The 18,231-nt window shown below is 63.5% G+C and overlaps 1 non-coding gene across 1 annotated transcript; it reads right to left on the bottom strand.

Moving 5' to 3' along the window:
• Positions 1-17,368: 17,368 nt before the first annotated feature.
• Positions 17,369-17,471, bottom strand: LOC114228166 (U6 spliceosomal RNA). The gene has a single exon (XR_003614275.2). It is a non-coding gene; the product is annotated as a U6 spliceosomal RNA (small nuclear RNA).
• Between the last annotated feature and the right edge of the window lie 760 nt (positions 17,472-18,231).

The following is an 18,231-nucleotide window of genomic DNA, read 5'->3' as shown; positions in this document are numbered from 1 at the left end:
TGTGTGGTGGTGTGTGTGTGTGTGTGTGTGGATTTATTGTGTGTGTGTGTGGTGTGCGTGGTGTTGGTGTGTTGGTGTCAGTGCTGTGTGTGCATGTGTGTGGTGTGGTGTGTGAGGTGTGCACAATGGCGGGAGGAGGTGGGGATCTTCATGGGTAACCAGTGATCCACTGCAGATGTTCTGGGGGTCATTCTGCCTCAAAACCCTGGGTCAGGGCATAGCCAACATGAATTTTCATGTGCAGATTAGGTACTAAATAGGGTCAAAATGTGGGGTGACGCAAAGCAGTGTGGATAGTCTTCAAAGAGAAATAAGTGCCACGTGGGGTGGGATGCAGAGGTGAGTGAACTTGGGCCGTCTCACTTCCTGCCATCTCGGGAGAGGCTGCGGCAGCCCGGTGTCCAGCTTGCCCGCTTAGCCCGTGTGCGGGTCTGCAGAGCGTGAGCCTGCTTCCTGCCAGCACTGGAACCGTGGTGTCCTGCAGCCCCGAGCTGAGTGTGAACCTGGACCGTGGTGTCCTGCAGCCCCGGCTGAGTGTGAACCTGGGACCGTGGTCTCCTGCAGCCCCGGCTGAGTGTGAACCTGGACCGTGGTGTCCTGCAGCCCCGAGCTGAGTGTGAACCTGGGACCGTGGTCTCCTGCAGCCCCGGCTGAGTGTGAACCTGGACCGTGGTCTCCTGCAGCCCCGAGCTGAGTGTGAACCTGGACCGTGGTCTCCTGCAGCCCCGAGCTGAGTGTGAACCTGGACCGTGGTGTCCTGCAGCCCCGAGCTGAGTGTGAACCTGGGACCGTGGTCTCCTGCAGCCCCGAGCTGAGTGTGAACCTGGGACCGTGGTCTCCTGCAGCCCCGAGCTGAGTGTGAACCTGGGACCGTGGTGTCCTACAGCCCCGAGCTGAGTGTGAACCTGGGACCGTGGTGTCCTACAGCCCCGAGCTGAGTGTGAACCTGGGACCGTGGTGTCCTGCAGCCCCGAGCTGAGTGTGAACCTGGACCGTGGTGTCCTGCAGCCCCGAGCTGAGTGTGAACCTGGGACCGTGGTGTCCTGCAGCCCCGAGCTGAGTGTGAACCTGGACCGTGGTGTCCTGCAGCCCCGGCTGAGTGTGAATCTCCGATGGTGGCACTTCCCGGGCTGGCCCCTGGCAGCATCAGGCCTCACCTCCATGCGGTCTCTCCCTGGCTTTGCTAGTAACTTCTAGTCTCGTTTGGTTCAAAGAAAGTTTCTAGTTAACTTATTGAACATCAGATTAATTGCTAAATTAGTTTATGTAAGAAAATTCCAATAGTAGTGTGTTAAATACTTTGGTCTTTGAAAATTTATTTAATATTTTTTGGGTTATATATGAGTTTGTTGCATTTGGGTCCTAGTTCAAGACATTCATCTGAGAGATTCTCCTTTGATAGGATGCCTATAGGTCTCTGTCTGTCCCTCCGTCTCTGTCCCTCCCTCCCTCTCCCTCCCTCCCTCTGCAGCGCAGTGCTGTGCTCCGGGGCCCCGCAGGGGGGCAAGCTGCTCTCTCTGTGCTGCTCGCTCAGCTCATTTCCCATCACACTGCTGTCTTCACGTCCTGTGGGAAGTGGTTCTCAGCTGTCTCTCCAGCGTGATGAGGCTCACGGTCTCCCAGTCCCCCCAGGCTCCCAGTTCCCCCAATCCCCCCAGTCTGTGATTGGCTGGCTTTATTCTTGTCTTTTGGTGCCCACTCAGCCCTGTTCTCGGCGCACACCCAGTGCACTGTGGGTCCCGAGACGGTCCCCCCGGTGGCTCCAGGCCCTGCCTCTGCGGGTCTGCTTCTCACCCTCCTGCTGACCTGCCAGGGGGGTCCTTCTGGGCCCAGCACCCTAACGGCTCGCCGCCCTCCTCCTGCTGCCGCCCTGGCTGTGTCTCTCCAGAATGAGACCACAACTCTTTAAGGAACTGTAGGTTCTCCCTGCCTCTTCCGCCTCTAGGTCCCCCAGGAGGCCGATGGCAGGCCATCCGCGGCGGGGTAAGCCTGGCCTGCTGGGCTCCCCCTGCTGCCAGCACCAGGAGCTGGGGAGAGCCGTGCACTCCGCCCCGCCGGAGCTGAGGGCCCCTTGACCGCCCAGCCCTGTGGCTTTCAGATTCCTGTGTTCTGTTTACGCCAGCGTGCACCCCGAGGAAGCAGGGCTGCCCAGCTGCGGGTGGGCACCCAGCAGGCTAGAGAAGCCCGGGTCTCACTCGGGGGGACTTTGTCTCTAATATTCATACAAAGGGTTCCAAAGTGGTTTCCTCCTGGGGCTTAGGGAAGGACACTTGGATAGTTTCAGTTGGAGAGGAAAGGATCTTCCAGTGAAAATGCCTTTTGTGTTCGCCCTTCCCTCTTCTCTGTGTCTTCAGGGAAAGCTGAGCAGGAAGAGATGAGTCTGCCGCTTTGATGAGTGAGTTTTGCCTTGCAGGTGGGGGAAGTCCGTGGCCCAGGAGACGGGGAAGTGTGTAAACAAAACTTCTGGTCTGCTCCCCCCCCCCCGCCCCCCCCTGCCCAGGCCTGTCCAACACTTAGAGACTTGCACATCCCATTCTGGTCGTGGAAATTCTGCAAACGCAGCTTGTAATGCTTTCCTCTCCGTGCCTAGCTGGCCTTGGAGAGGGAGTGGGCAGCGCTTCCTGGGACAATGATCACCACCGCATCACCGCTAAAAGGAACGCACGGTCGGCTGTCCGTGGAGGAGGCGGTGGAGGGAGGAGCTTGGTCGCCCGTGGGCAAGTCTGGACAGCCCCGAGGTCAGCATGAGCAGTGGCTTGCAGCTCCTGTATCCAACTAATGCCCGGGCTGTGCCCTCGCGGCTGCGCGTTTGGCGTGTCTGTGGGCTGATGTGCTCACAACGACAGAGAAGCGCTCCTCCTTCTGAACACGGCAGTTCATGGGACGGGTGCTGCGGGCGGTTATGTGTGCCTGTCTCGTAGGTCGGAGGCAGCATCATAGAAACTCCTCCCCACCCCTGGTCCGTTCATGGGCCTCGGTTTGCCAGGAAACCTGCCATCCTCAGAGCTTTTGGAACAAGGCCAGTGATTCAGTGCTTCCGGAGCCGCCTCTCCTCCCGTGCTCAGCCACGCGTGTCCACGCGGTCTTTCTCTGGTTCCGGGCAGAAAGGAGGAGGTGCCGAGGGGGCTCAGAGAGCGACAAGCACCTCACGGCCTGGCTGCAGAGACTGACTGTGAGGGCGCGGCTCCTGGTCTATGGCCTGATGGGGGAGCGGAGCTTCTCTCTCCTGGTCCCGTGACGGTCGGGTCGTCGTCACAGACCTTGCCCCCCAGTCTGGCAGCTGAAAGAGCACAGGAGACTTCCTAGTCCCGGCCCCAGGGTGGGGAGCGTGGGCTGGGAAACCCCAGCTTCACTCTCATGAGTCTCACGTCAGCGTTTCCCAGCCGTACTGACGGTCCCCCCGAGGCCCACGGGAGTCACGGCTGTGCTGACGGTCCCTCCGAGGCCGACGGGAGTCACGGCTGTGCTGACGGTCCCCCTGAGGCCCACGGGAGTCACGGCTGTGCTGACGGTCCCCCTGAGGCCCACGGGAGTCACGGCTGTGCTGACGGTCCCTCTGAGGCCCACGGGAGTCACGGCTGTGCTGACGGTCCCCCCCAGGCCCACGGGAGTCACGGCTGTGCTGACGGTCCTCCCCAGGCCCACGGGAGTCACGGCTGTGCTGACGGTCCCGCCCAGGCCCACAGGAGTCACGTCTGTGCTGACGGTCCCTCCGAGGCCCACGGGAGTCACGGCTGTGCTGACGGTCCCCCTGAGGCCCACGGGAGTCACGGCTGTGCTGACGGTCCCCCCCAGGCCCACGGGAGTCACGGCTGTGCTGACGGTCCCGCCCAGGCCCACGGGAGTCACGGCTGTGCTGACGGTCCCTCCGAGGCCCACGGGAGTCACGGCTGTGCTGACGGTCCCCCTGAGGCCCACGGGAGTCACGGCTGTGCTGACGGTCCCGCCCAGGCCCACGGGAGTCACGGCTGTGCTGACGGTCCCGCCCAGGCCCACGGGAGTCACGGCTGTGCTGACGGTCCCCCTGAGGCCCACGGGAGTCACGGCTGTGCTGACGGTCCCGCCCAGGCCCACGGGAGTCACGGCTGTGCTGACGGTCCCTCCGAGGCCCACGGGAGTCACGGCTGTGCTGACGGTCCCTCCGAGACCCACGGGAGTCACGGCTGTGCTGACGGTCCCACCCAGGCCCACGGGAGTCACGGCTGTGCTGACGGTCCCGCCCAGGCCCACGGGGAGTCACGGCTGTGCTGACGGTCCCGCCCAGGCCCACGGGAGTCACGGCTGTGCTGACGGTCCCCCTGAGGCCCACGGAGTCACGGCTGTGCTGACGGTCCCGCCGAGGCCCACGGGAGTCACGGCTGTGCTGATGGTCCCTCCGAGGCCCACGGGAGTCACGGCTGTGCTGACGGTCCCGCCCAGGCCCACGGGAGTCACGGCTGTGCTGACGGTCCCCCCCAAGGCCCACGGGAGTCACGGCTGTGCTGACGGTCCCGCCCAGGCCCACGGGAGTCACGGCTGTGCTGACGGTCCCGCCCAGGCCCACGGGAGTCACGGCTGTGCTGACGGTCCCCCCCCGAGGCCCACGGGAGTCACGGCTGTGCTGACGGTCCCCCCGAGGCCCACGGGAGTCACGGCTGTGCTGACGGTCCCGCCGAGGCCCACGGGAGTCACGGCTGTGCTGACGGTCCCTCCGAGGCCCACGGGAGTCACGGCTGTGCTGACGGTCCCTCCGAGGCCCACGGGAGTCACAGCTGTGCTGACGGTCCCGCCCAGGCCCACGGGAGTCACGGCTGTGCTGACGGTCCCGCTGAGGCCCACGGGAGTCACGGCTGTGCTGACGGTCCCTCCGAGGCCCACGGGAGTCACGGCTGTGCTGACGGTCCCGCCCAGGCCCACGGGAGTCACGGCTGTGCTGACGGTCCCTCCGAGGCCCACAGGAGTCACGGCTGTGCTGACGGTCCCGCTGAGGCCCATGGGGTCACGGCTGACAGCTGTGCTGACATTCACAGACACTCAGCACCATCTCGGCGTGGAGTTACTAGACCAAGCGCTAGCTTGTCATTCCGCGTCTTCATGAGGAACATTTCAAATAAGAAACATTGTAGCTCTAGCTCAGTCTGGTTTCCTTTGTCTTCTTGTGCCTTTCATTGTTTTAATTGCCCTGTGACAGGGCCCACAGGCCTCGCCAGACTGCCCCAGGAACCCACCACAGAAGCGTGCCACCCGCCCCGAGGGATGGGCCGCAGGGAGGTGGGGGGGAGGTGTACACAGCATATTCCTTTGTGTGAGAGAGTGACATGGTGAGGGTCAGGGTGGGGGATGTGCACGGAATTCTAGCTTCAGTGAAATCCCCTTTTAGAGCTGAAAACTCAAAGTGAGTTTCTTGCTCTCAGACGGGTAGAAAGGTGGGCCTGGCACAAAGTGCGCCTCGGAAGGCCTGGCTTCTGGGGGCAGTCGCCCTGGTGCGGCCACCCCGGAGCAGTCGCAGATGTTCACGCGACTTTGCGGAGAGTCCCAGCGATCGTGCCTCAGCGCAGGTGCGCCTGCGGGAGCGGTGCTTCGGGCGGAGCTCCTCCCTGGCTCCGGGACCCCAGGGCGCTGCCCACGTGGTGCTGGGCCGGCCCCCAAGGGCCCTGCTGTCCTTCCAGCTGCAACTTCCGTTTCCATGGGAAGAACCCGCCTGCGTGTTAGTTTTAGTGTCGGTCTTAGATCGGGATGAGTAGCTTTAAGCACTTCACAATCCGAACACCGAGTGCCGGGAACACCGGGCCGGTCATGGAAGCGCCGGAGTGAGGGAAATCCCCGGTTCCGTTAGTTCCTGTCCTCTCTGCAGTCCCGCTCCGTGGTTTTCTGAGCTGGACAGCTTCTCAGGAGGCGTCTGTGGCCTGCGCCTGCCCGACCACGGCCGCGACCCCCGTGCTCAGTCCTCGGTCGTCCCTGCCTTTGGCGACCTGCTCAGGCGACTCCGGCCATCCTGGGCCCGCCTTCCCGGGGGGACACTCGCCGTTGCCGCTGCTTGTGGAGGTGGGAGTGGAGGGGCGAGGCCTCCCGGTACCTGTGCTCGGCCCGTGGCGCTGCCCTCCTCTGCGTACCCGCTTGGTTGGCTGCTGATGCCTGTGATGAAGGGGACACAGCACCCCGTGGTTCAGGCAGCTCCTTGCACACCCGAAGCGGAGAGGGTGGCAGAGGGCTCGGACTGCCCCAGGGCCGGGCCGCCTCCCGGGGGCTGGGGGAAGGTTGTGGTCGCACCATGCAGAGGCTGGGGGGGGCGGGGGCAGGACACAGGCTGGTTCCCCACTTCCTGGGCACAGGCCCGCGCCTGGGGCCGCCGGAGAAGCCTGGGTCCGACAGGCCACCCCCGCGGTGACGGCGGGGCTGCCCAGGTGGGCTGGGGGGCTGGCCTCGGGGCCTCTCCACAGGCCCGCCCATTCCAGAGAGGGGGTGGGTCTCACCGGGGCCACAGCCTCTGCGGCTGCAGCGACGGAGGCCCAGGCGTGGTGCTTTCGCTCCGTCAGCCCAGCCAGGCGGACCTGCCCCTGCGGAGAGCCCCCTTTCCCATTAACAGATGAGTCCCAGGCAGCAGCACCCATTTATGACCTCACGGCCTCCGAGGGCCAGGAGTCCAGGGGAAGCTCATCAGGGTCCCTGCTCGGGGTGCCGAGGTGTCTGGCAGCCACGTTCACAGCTGTTCACATCTGGGGCCCGGGCTGGAGAGGCGTCGCCTAGAGGCCGTTCACGGTGGTGCGGAGGTCGCTCCTGTGGCCTCGGGACACAAGCCCCTGTGTCCTTGAGGGCGGCCAGGCCGGCCCCGAGGCCCCTCCCGGCGGGCAGCGCCCTTCCGCAAAGCCAGCGATGCGGAGGGGCCGTCTTCAGCGAGGGCCTGGTCCTGCCGCCGGGCTTTCCGCGGGTCGCCGGGCCCTCCAGGTCTGACTGGTTCCTCCAACGCTTTGACCTGGGGCCTGCGGAAGGCCTGAGCGCCGCCCTCACCTCGCCGTCTCCTGCGGGCCAGGGGCAGGCTTCAGGCCTCCAGGGAAGGGTCCCTGGGAGCAGACCAGAGGCAGGGGCAATGGAGGGTTTTCTGATCTGTGTGCTGCCCCCTCGCTGGGAGGTGCCAGGTTGGAGCTGTCCCAGGAGAGATTTGTGCAGGATTTGGGGGCAGCAGTGAGGTTGGGGCCACTCAGCCCGGCTGGTCGGTGTGGGGCCAGGGCTGCACGCCCTGCTGGCTCCGGGTCTCCTGCGCCTGGGGTTGGAGGTGAACAGCTCTTCCTCTGCCAGCCGCCCTGTGCCCGCCTGGCCCATGTGTCCTGCTCCCTCACTTCCCGCGCTTGCGGTGGGTCTGGCTCTGGAGGAATCATGATTGTGCCCCGTTCAGCGCACATGCCAGGGTCCAGGGTGGCGGGCCAGGCGCATGTCCTCCTCAGGCCACGGTGCTGTGGACGTCCCGTCACAGGAGCTGGTTCTTGTCTCACGGGTGCAGCGAGGGGCGCCCCGAGACTGCCCTTCCCGCGGGGAGGCCTGGACGCTGAGGCGGGGGGCTGTCCAGGGCGAACAGGATGACTCTGAGGCTGAGGGTGCCGCACCCGAGCGACTCCGCCTCCGTGTGTGGGGCTGCGCAGCCCCGTCCCTCCTGTTGCAGCTGGAAGGGGTCCCCCAGCCTCGGCAGGATGCTTTGCCTAGTGGCCCGAGGCCCCCCTGCAAGGCTCCTCTCCCCACACTGTGTCCGCTCTTCTCCTTGATCCGTGGTGCCTGGCAACGACTTTGAGGAGCGTCCTTTGTAGCCGCCCCACACGTTGCCAGGCCGGCACGCCTGTCTCCTGGCTGACCAGCCAGGCAGTCACAGCCCCGCATGTGCCCAGCACCTCGCTCATCACTGGCGCCCGGGGACAAGGTGTGGGTGACAGAGATGGAACGCACGTGGGTTCACTGTTGCTCCAGAGAGAAGACACCGTGTCACCTGTTACTCTTGGTCGCCTCTGAAAGAAGGGGGAGGCTTTGTCGGCACCAAAAGGTGATGGCCGCCTCCCGGCTCCCTTCCTGGGCCCATGGTTCCTCTAGGATTTTGTCAGATACAAGAGGTTGTTTGCGCCATAGGCATCGACTGCGGGTGGGGGGTGGGGTGGGCAGAGCTGAGTCTACATTCTGTTATTGTCACCGATTACTCAGACGTGTGCGCCAGTCTCCTCATGTGTGAACGGGCGGTGGTGGTAACCGCGGAGCTCAGGGGGCTGTGAGCTTCAGCTCCCAGGGTCGGACAGGGCTGGCGTCCTCTCCCTCGCTCAGCAAGCTCGCGCTGTGCCCGAAGGCACAGCTCCCACAGGACTGGGCCCACGTGTGCCCAGCACCTCGCTCATCACTGGGCCCGGGGGAAGTCCAGTGAGCACCCAACGTGTGGGCCTCCGTAACAGTGCTGCGTGCCAGAGGCGTGGGCCAAGGACCGTGTTCGGATGGGGTGATGGAGACCAAGGCAGGCTTGACTGAAAAGCAACAGAAGGCCGGCTGCAAGCTGAGTCTCAAAGCTGGGGCAGGTAGGCATTCACCACACACGAGGCTCTCTCTACTCACTGCCGTTCATTTACTTGTAAGCAAGTACAGCTAATCCACCCTTACGCAACTGTTCCATTCCAAAGGCTTCTCAACTTGAACTTGGCAGGAGGAGATGGCTTTGGATTTAAAGGTACGGAATCCTTTGTACACGTACAGTCCTTTATGTCTCTTGAACGCCAAATGCTTCTCAGCGCAGAAGCAACAGCGTGAGACTGTGTGTGGGGAGGGAGGTTTGGCCACGCCCACGCTCCACCTGCTCATTTGTCTTCTCGTCAGTGAGCAGGTGCTGCCTCTCCCAGCTCGGTCCTTCTCGTGGGCCCAGCGTGAGCACGGTGCGTGTGGAGGTCAGCGCTGGGGCAGGAAAAGGAGACCCGGAAAGCGGCTGCCAGCTTCCCGGGGGGTCACCCATGTAGCCCTGCTCGCTGGCCTATGGGTGGCTCATCCCTGAGACTGGTTTATGCTGCTGGGGACTCAGCCCTGTCCCGGCAGGCCCCCCACTCTCCTCTGCTCCGTGCCCGGAGCGGGGTGGGTGTGGCCTTTCAGATCGCTCCCCGACCTCTGCCTTCCTCTGGGCTGGCAGGGGAGTACCGGGGGCAGGGGGGGGCGGGGGGCGCGGGGGCGGCACGATCCCCAACTGCAGCTTGTTCGGCTGCAGCCATGACTCCCCGTTTGCCCTCCAGGTCGAGGGAGGCCAGGGTCCCTCCTCCATTCATTCATCAGCCGAGGATCCTGGCCCGTGCTCCGTATGCAGGACAGTTACAGCCTCCCCTCTCCCCCAAGGTTGAGACCTGGTCCCGGGGGCAAGTCCCCTGCTCTCCACACCTGGCTGGGCCCCCGCCGGGCCCCCACCACCCGGGGACTGATGAGTGCCACCTCTCCCCAGTTCTCATGCTGACGTCACTGTGATGGTATTTGGAGGTGAGGCCTCTGGGAGGTCACTGGGGTTGAAAGAGGTCATGAGGTGGGGCTCTTTTGAGAAGAGACCAGAGCTTGCCATGAGGACGCAGTGCGGCCTGCAAGCCAGGATCCACCGCGCTGGCACCTTGATCTTGACCTTCGACCCCCAGAGCTGGGGAAGACCCACCTGCTGCCTAAACCAGGTCTGCGGTGTTTGTGACTGTGCTGAGCTGACTGAGGCCTGCCCCCTGCCCCCGGGGTCACACCTGCTGCTCCCTCTGCCCAGCAAGCCCTGGCCCTGCCTGGTTCCTCCTTGCCCAGGATCCTGCTCAGGACCCCGTGACCCCTCTCTGCCTCTCTCCACCGGAACGCCGCAGTGATGGCGCGGGGTGCCCACGCGGATGGCGCACTTGGGCCTGAGCCGCAGGGTCACGTGGTGGTCCTGCCTCCCACTCACACATGTCCGCTTCCTTCATTATCCCCTGAGTCACAAGTCATATCTCTCCCTGCAGCCGTCTCGCCATCACGTTCCTGCTCCCCGGGGGCGGCTGGACCAGAGGAGACCTTTTCCCCTGACTCCTGGTAACCCGCACCTCCCGGACCGCTCGCCTGAGGGCTTGGCCGACCACTCCACGGCCCAGGCATCCGGTGGCGGGCACCAGGCAGGCGGCAGTGTGTGTGGGACATCCGAGTAGTTTCTCTGCTTATGAGCGTTCCGCCCCTTTCTCCGTTTCCTGGTCGTGAGGCAAGCTCTGCGAAAGGGGGAAGTCCATTCCAGGGACCCGCTGAAGGGTGCAGGGCCCGAGCACAGGGGGCCAGCTGGCTCCTGGGCGGGCAGGGCCACGAGGCCGCCGGCCGGACATCTCCCCGCAGGTCAGCCAGGCCGGCTGCGGCCCCAGGCCCGGGGCACTTACATGCATTCACTTTGTCTTCCTGGATAATCGCCAAGGTGAGAGCACGTCCTTTCTTCACGGAGTCCTAGCGAAGCTCGGCGAGTGGTCTGAGGGGCCAGAGCCCCAGGCTCCCCGCGCCCTGTGTCCGGGGGACTCGCGTGGCTGGCGGGCTGTCCGCTGCGGCTCCCTCCTCCGGTGGCAGCGCTGCGGGGTGGTCGGCACGTAGCTCTCTGCCCTTTTGCAGGTCCATGTTTCTGGGGGTCCTCGCTTTGCCAGGAGCTCCAGGGTCGGGAATGCTCAGGGCGGCAGGTGGCTGTCACCTGTGAGGCGATGCTAGAGCACCTGCCCCGCTGGTTTTGAAGATTTGATTTTTAATAGGATCCAAGTGAAACCACAGCCCAACCCCAAGGACACACCCAGCGCTGTGCCAACAGTCTGCGGATGCTGAGATCCCAGGTTTTCCGAGGGGACCCACCCCCTGCCCCCCACATCCAAGGCTGGGAATGCATGGCCTCCGGCCTGGGAGACTGCACACAGGTTTCTCCCTCCCAGGCTCGAGGCTGCTCTAACCCCTCCCAGTCTTGTAGCCGCTTTTGAAAATCCCAGACTCCTGCTTTCAACTCTTTCCTCTGGTCTCTGATAAAAGACAAATTAAGAATCACTTTTAACAGCCTGACTCAAGCGAAGGCTTGTCTGCACAGACAGGACATCAAAGCACAGGTTCCTGTGCCCCTGACCTGAGACAGCAGGAGGAGGGACTGTTGGCAACGCCCTGGGTCCCAGCCCCTCTGCCCAGCCCCCTTCCCAGCCCCTCTACCCAATCCCTCTTCCCAGCCCCTCTGCCCAGCCCCTCTGCCCAGCCCCTCTGCCCAGCCCCCTTCCCAGCCCCTCTGCCCAGCCCCTCTGCCCAGCCCCTCTGCCCAGCCCCCTTCCCAGCCCCTCTTCCCAGCCCCTCTGCCCAGCCCCTCTCCCCAGCCCCTCTCCCCAACCCCTCACCCCAGCCCCTCTGCCCAATCCCTCTCCCCAGCCCTTCACCCCAGCCCCTCTGCCCAGCCCCTCTCCCCAGCCCCTCTCCCCAGCCCCTCTCCCCAGCCCCTCACCCCAGCCCCTCTGCTCCAGCTCACGGCGAAGTGGCTGTGCCGGGACACCTGACACACCTCTGAAATGTGACCACAGGCAAACCAGACTGCGGCAAACCCTGCAAACAGCTCCGCTGCCTGACGGGCCGCGGTTGCCCTGGAGGAGCAGGTCGGCTCCGGTCCTTTTCTGCTGTTTGAACTTCAGAGGCCCCTTGCTTCACAAAGCTGGCAGCAGCTCCAAGATAACGTGGGGCCCTTGAAGAGGCAGACCGAGTAGGGCTCCTGCGTGGAGCCCAGGGCACCCCACTAGCAGACAACACTCTTCTGCCCCAGGCCTGCGCCAGCTCCTCTCCTGTGGCCCTTCCAGTGCCAGACGGGGCATCGGCCCCGGGGCTGAGCTGTTGCGACTGGCTGACTGGGGAGGTGACCGGGCAGGGCCGTGGTTGGGTGAGTGTGTGATGAGCAGGCATCTCTCCTGGAGCTCAGGGCTGGGTTCTGAGGTGACAGGTATTTGCAGTTTGTTTCCTTCCTCTTGACCCCAGCCTCGTTGGAGGGTGTGGACTCACGCCTTCCTCCTCAGCCCTTGCCTGGCTTTGCCTTACACACTCGGCTCGGGCTCAGCGCGGAGTGTGGGAGGGCGCACACCACCTGCTGGAGGGCATACGCTCGTGGTTCCAGTGACCTGGTGCTAATCACCACCCACCCGACACCTGAGGGCACAAAACACACCCTGTGTCACTGTGCCCCTGGGTCTGGGGGTCGGGAATTCAGGCGGGGCTCTCAGATCCAGGACACCCACTAGGATGCGTCGGGTGGTGTGGGCTTCTTCCCAGCATGGTGGCTGCGGGGCATTGCCCTTCTCCTCGGGGGCCTGGCACCTCAGCAGGGGTGCATGGACAGGCCCAAGGTGCCCAGCCACTGGGGGCAGCCCAAGCTCCAGGGAAGGCAGAGGGACCTCTGTGGGGGGGTCACCCCCACGCTTCTCCCACAGGACAGATGTGTCCCTGACACCCTGGGTGTCGGACCTGCAGAGAGAACGGGGGGCTGTGGCAGGCCGCAGACACTCCAGGCTCAGGCCCTCCCTGCAGCCAGGGGAGAGCATATCCTCATGGAGCTCGCCTCACGCCTGCCCTCACGGGGGCCCCCCTGCATCCCCCCAGGCCCCTGTGAGAAGCAGAGCCTCTGGCCTGGGTGTGAGGAATGCACCCGGGCCGCAGTGGAGCCGGGAGGCTGCCTGGGGACGCAGCTGCCGGGAACGCCCGCCCTGGGCCTCTTTCAACTACGACAAGAATGCCAGCCTGTGCCTCTTTGGGCTGGATGGGCGAACAGCCCGTTTTAGCAGCGGTGTGGTCCCAGGCAGCCCTCTGCCAAGCCGATGGGCTGGGTGGCTCTGGAATGCGCCCGGTCAGCTCAGGCTTCACGGGGGGCAGCAGAGGTGGCGTAGGCCCTGCAGGGCCCTGAGCCTGAGTGGAGGACATGCCCCGGGCCCGGCTCCCAATGCCGCGGGCGGCGCCGGGCGTGCGCCTTGCAGCAGCTGTCGGCCGCCTGGGTGACTCCCAGGGCCTGGTCTGAGAGCCTGCGGCCGCAGAGCATGGTGGGGGGCACCATCCCACGAGAGGGCCTACCGCCCTGCCCGCCTCGCCCGCCGCCGTCAGCAGCCCAGCCTGCCCGGCAGCATTGCCAAAGCAGCCGGAGAGGACCTTCATGTGCAGCCAGATGTCTGCCCGCTTCCAGCACCTGCCTGATTTTATTGCTTTTCCTAGTGTTTTGTTTGGGGATGGGCGGTGGGGACCCCGGGTGCCAGGAGAGGCAGCTCAGTGAGAGGCAGAACCTCAGCTCCCACCCGCCGGCCAGCACTTGCTGGGCCTGGCAGCGACCCTCAGAGTGGGGAGGGGCCATCTCTTAAAGGGCCCCTAACAACAGTAAGGTGGGCCCTCTGGATGGTCAGGTCTCCTCTGAGATCCCGACGAGGGCCACATACTCCTTCCCAGAGAGGTGCACACACGCGTGAGCACACGCACATGCACGCACATGCACGCACATGCATGCACACGCATGGTGACCCTATGTCAAGAGGCCCTGTTTGGAAAGGAAGAGGGGTTGGGGATAAAGAAGAGCCCACAAAGAGAAAGGAGACGAACCGCAGAGATGCTGTTCAGTAAACACAACAGAAGTCTGTCCACTGTCTATGCACTCACTTTGCAAACTTGAGGAGACCTCGGACAGGCACACCCCTCAGAATGGCACAGGCGGGTGGAGGGAGTGCCCACTGTTCCCTCCTCTGTGGCTTGAGCAATGAGCAGCTGGGAATTTGGACTGCAAGTGACCCAGATTTAGAGAGCACACCCCAAACTCCAGGATGCCAGGCTCCGCTCTTCTCCCGATGAAGCAGGCCCTCAAGAAAACCTGCACAGTCCGGCCGGCGTGGCTCAGTGGGTGAGCATCAACCCATGAACCAGGAGGTCAGGGCTGGATTCCTGGTCAGGGCACAAGCCCGGGCTGTGGGCTCGGTCCCCAGTAGGGGCGTGCAGGAGGCAGCTGACTAATGATTCTTTCTCATCATTGATGTTTCTCTCTCTCCCTTCCTCTGTCTGAAATCAATAAAAACATTAAACAAAATAAAAGAAACAGAAAACCCACACATCCATGCATCCTGGGCCGGAGAGACCCTGGCCCCAGAGAGACAGGCTCTTTGCCAGCTGTGCTGACTGCCTGCAGGGAGGGAGGTCCAAGTTCATTTCCCATCACATCCTTCAGGGACGGGAGCCCGAGAGTTGGCGGCTGCTGTGTGGTATGTCAAGGCACCTGCCCTGTGTCACAGAGTGTCTGCTGGGACACACAGCCTCTGGAAGGTTCTGGGGCCAGGACCAGGCCTCTGGGCCCAGGTCGCCGCTGCTACGGCACAGCTCTGCCATCTGCCTGAGGGGGTCACAGGGCCTCTGGCATGTGCCTTCAAGTTGGGGTCATCAAAAGCCTCTATCTCACCAGGTGGCGAGGCTCCTGCTGGGCACAGGGCCTGGACACAGCATGCGGAGTGAGCCAGCCCTGTCAGCAGCCTGGGAGATGCCTGCCCCGGGGCTCAGCACCCAGGGTCCACGCTACATCCCCCAGGGCCCTGTCTGGAGAGGCTGGGCACTCCGCACAAACTGCTCCTGAATCTCCCAGCAGCTCGGGGTGCCCAGATGTCAGGCCAGGTGGTCAGGCATCTCCCAGGGTCCTGCCCACCTCTCTCTGCCACTCCCTCGGAACCACCCGACCGTGAGTGCTGGCTCCGTGGGTGGGAGCTGGACAGAGCTATGGGCACTCAGGGCCATCGAAGTTTTTGTGGGCTTCGCTGGGACCCGGAGCCCCTGAGAGGCTCAGCTGCAGGGCTGGGCCACCCTGGACTGGCTTTGGAGAGGCCGCCCCCCTCCAGCCACCTGCTCAGGGAAGGCGGCCGGCCCCCGCTGCAGGCAGCTGTTTCCAGGGAGGTCCTCGATGAGCTTTACGGAGTCGTCCATTGCTGCTGATGGCCCAGGAAAGGTGCTCCTGGCAGGGCCCGTGGCCACAGGAAGGGCCTGGCAGCAAGGGTCCCCAAGGCACTGGCCCAGCAATAAGGGCCATGCTGGGCTGGGGCCCAGAGGCCAGCTTCCACCCGAGGGTGGGACACGGTGGCTGCCTGGCGTGTCCTGGCATCTTTCCTCCGTGTGAAGAGTTGGACATGGCTTTCAGGGGGTTGTGAGGATCAGGGCTGGCACAGCACTCGGCTACAGGGAGAGCTGGCCATGTCAGTCACTGCCTGACATTTGCTGGAATTCCTCCTGGTGGCCAGTGCTGCTGGCCAGCGGGGCTGGGGGCAGGGTAAGGGGCGACCACGTCAGTTGTCACAATAGAGGCCTTTCCAAAGTTTAGGGGTCACTTCTCTGCCACCTCCCCGTGTGGGCAGGACCTGTTGGTAGACGGCATGGGACCGGAAACTCTCTGGTTATGCCCACAGGTGCTGGGTCAGGAGCTGGGAGATGGCACGCAAGGTCAGCTCATCTCTGCCCAGGGTGTCTGGGCCCCAGTGGGACGCCTAGAGGCTGGGGGCTAGACCGTCGGAGCGGTCATTCTCTAAACCTGACAGTCCATGTGGGCGCCCCACAGCGTGGCGGCTGGAGGAGCCGCAGAGCCCGAGGAAGCGGGTGCTGTCCATGACCTCGCCTCGGCCAGCACACAGCCCTGGGCCTGTGCCCCGTGGATGTGCCGCTGGCCCTCACCCGCACAGGGAGGCCCTCTTCCGCGAGGCTCCCGGAGGCCCGGCTCCCACTGGCTCCTGCAGCCCTTTCGCTGATGGGCCTGTGAGCCAGCCGCTCAGGTGAGAGTGACTGGCCCAGGAGAGCGGGACGCTGGGCCAGGGTTCTCCTTCCACCCGGCCTCCGGGTCTCACAGACAGCCAGGGAGAGCATGCAAGCAGAGCCAGCATTGCAAACACGCACGTAACATGCTGAGCCCATGAAAGAACCACGCTAACATAAGCTGTGCTGTATTACCAGAATGTGCAGGCCTCGACCTCTCCCCCAAGAGAGAAGTTTCGGGCTCACTGTCTGAAAATGGGGTGACTGGCTATTTCTCAGGAGTCACTTAGATTGACTTATTACTATCCAGTTTTAAAAATACCCATATATACAATACAATGTAATGGTTTATTTCTTTAATTTGCAAAATTAAGCAAAATGATAAAAAAGTAAAAAAAAATGTTTTTTCATTTCTTTAGAAATTGAAAAATAAAAAAATAATTAATTTGATAAATTTAATTGAACTTTCTTCAGGGACAGCAGAGCAGGGAGCAGATGGCAATTATGAAGCCGGAAATATCGTCGGCTGGTCAGTCCCAAAGGCGCGGCCCTCCTGCGCCCTGCTCCTGGGCCCCCGGCGGCATCGGCAGGGACCCGGGTGGGGAGGCTCCGCCAGCACAGGCTGCGCACACCACGCCCGGCCGGCCGGCCTCGCACCCGGGAGGGAAGCCGCTGTCACGCCCCCAGGCAGCGGGCACGCGCAGCGAGTCAGCCAGTGAGCTATTGGAACCGGACAGGGGCGGGGTCCAGGCTCCAGGTGGCTTTGTTTCCTGGAGAAGAACGGGGTCATCCCCGGGCCGTCTTCCACGGAGCCTCGTGTGGGGCTCTTGCGCTGGTCTCTGTGGAGGGGAGAATTCCCTGCCCCTTCTATACGCGGCCTCAGGTTCCAGCGGCTGGGCTGCCCGGCTGCCTCCAGTGCACGCTCTTGGGTCAGCCGCACTGGGCTGTGGAGCGGGCCTGTGGGGGCCGCCCAAATCCAGCCGGCGCTTTGCCAGAATGTCCCTGGGACATGGCTGTGGTCGTGGGAGCAGATGCGCCCCACACAGAGATCCGAGGAGCAGCCCCTACGGAAGAGAAGCCAGGCCTGGGACATCAAACCAGAGCAGCTTTTCCTGCCGCCGTGTCCTAAGTGGGCTTTGTCCTGCCGAGTGCTTCCTGGGGGAGCTTTTCAGTTTAGGGTTGATTCGTGCATTCTCCCTTGTGCCCGTGAGAGGAGAATACTGGGAGCGCAGGCATCTGAAACCCACTCAGTGTCCGGGGCACTCGTCTGCCAATGGCCGGTGGTTTTCCTTCTCTCCCTGCCGCTGAGCTGGGCTCGGGTTCCAGCCTGCCCACCCCCTGGAACGCGCGTCCCGGGCCAGGCGGCCAGGCTCTCCCGTGGGTGCCCGACTGCCCCGGAATAACCGGGTCCAGCTGAGGACAGACAGCTTCCCCCGACACGAGGTCCCCCCAAGAAGACAGGCGGGTGCAGAGGGGCAAAAGGGTGCTGCTGGTGCCAGGTGAGGGGGTGCTGTGGGTGGAGGCAGGAGCGCTGCGGGGCTCCTGGCTGGAGGCCGAGACCCCTCTCCCCTCCCGCACCGGCCTCACAGGAGAGACCTCTGCTAGTCTCAGCACTCGGTGCTTCATTCTTTTTTTTCTTTTAATTATGGAACGCTTCACGAATTTGCGTGTCATCCTTGCGCGGGGCCGTGCTAATCTCTGTATCCTTCCCATTTTAGTGCACGTGCTGCCGGAGCGAGCACAGGGCTGCATTTTGAAGTGCCTCCCCTGGCCTCCCCTTGGACAGCCACTAACACACAGGGAGGCTCAGGAGCAGGCCACCTGTCGTGTGACACCCACAGCCACCATGTCCTCAGCTCAGAAGCCTGGTCCGTGCCCGGCAACCAGGACCCAGGGGTCACCCTGACTTCCCGCCCCCAGCCCCATGGCCACATTTTTGATTTCTAAGTCACGATACAGAGTTGGGCTAACATTTTTTAAATACAGAAATTCTCATAAAATTAAACCATGCTTGGTTTTATATGTAAAACTAGAGGCCCGGTGCATGAAAATTCATGCACTGGAGGGGGGTCCCTCAGCCCAGCCTGCCCTCTCTCACAGTCTGGGAGCCATCAGGGGCAGGAGGCGACCCGGCAATCAGGGGAAGGTGATGCCCCCATCACACCTCTGCTGCTGCCACTGCCAGCAGTGCAAGCCTTAGCCAGCCCTGGTTACCTGAGCCTTGGGCAGCACTGGGCAGCTGGGCAGCTGGGCAGCCATCCGAGGCTTGCCTGCACCTTGGGCTGGCCCTGGGCGACTGGGGGACTGAGGAGACTGGGGGACTCTGGAGGCAGGTGCACGGAGCGGCAGGTGCTGCGCATCTGCCACCCCAGTGGGGCTGAGGGGACTGGGCACCACCATCTTGTGGCTGTGGGCGCTGCCATCTTTGAGGGCGGGACAGTCAATTAGCATATTCCCCTCTTATTGGCTGTGGGCACCACCATCTTTGTGAGAGCATGATGG

This window comes from Eptesicus fuscus, chromosome 15 (genome assembly GCF_027574615.1).
Source record: "Eptesicus fuscus isolate TK198812 chromosome 15, DD_ASM_mEF_20220401, whole genome shotgun sequence".
Lineage (NCBI taxonomy): Eukaryota > Metazoa > Chordata > Mammalia > Chiroptera > Vespertilionidae > Eptesicus > Eptesicus fuscus.
The sequence above is the reverse complement of the archived record's forward strand: the minus strand, read 5'-3'. Positions and strand labels throughout refer to the sequence as shown.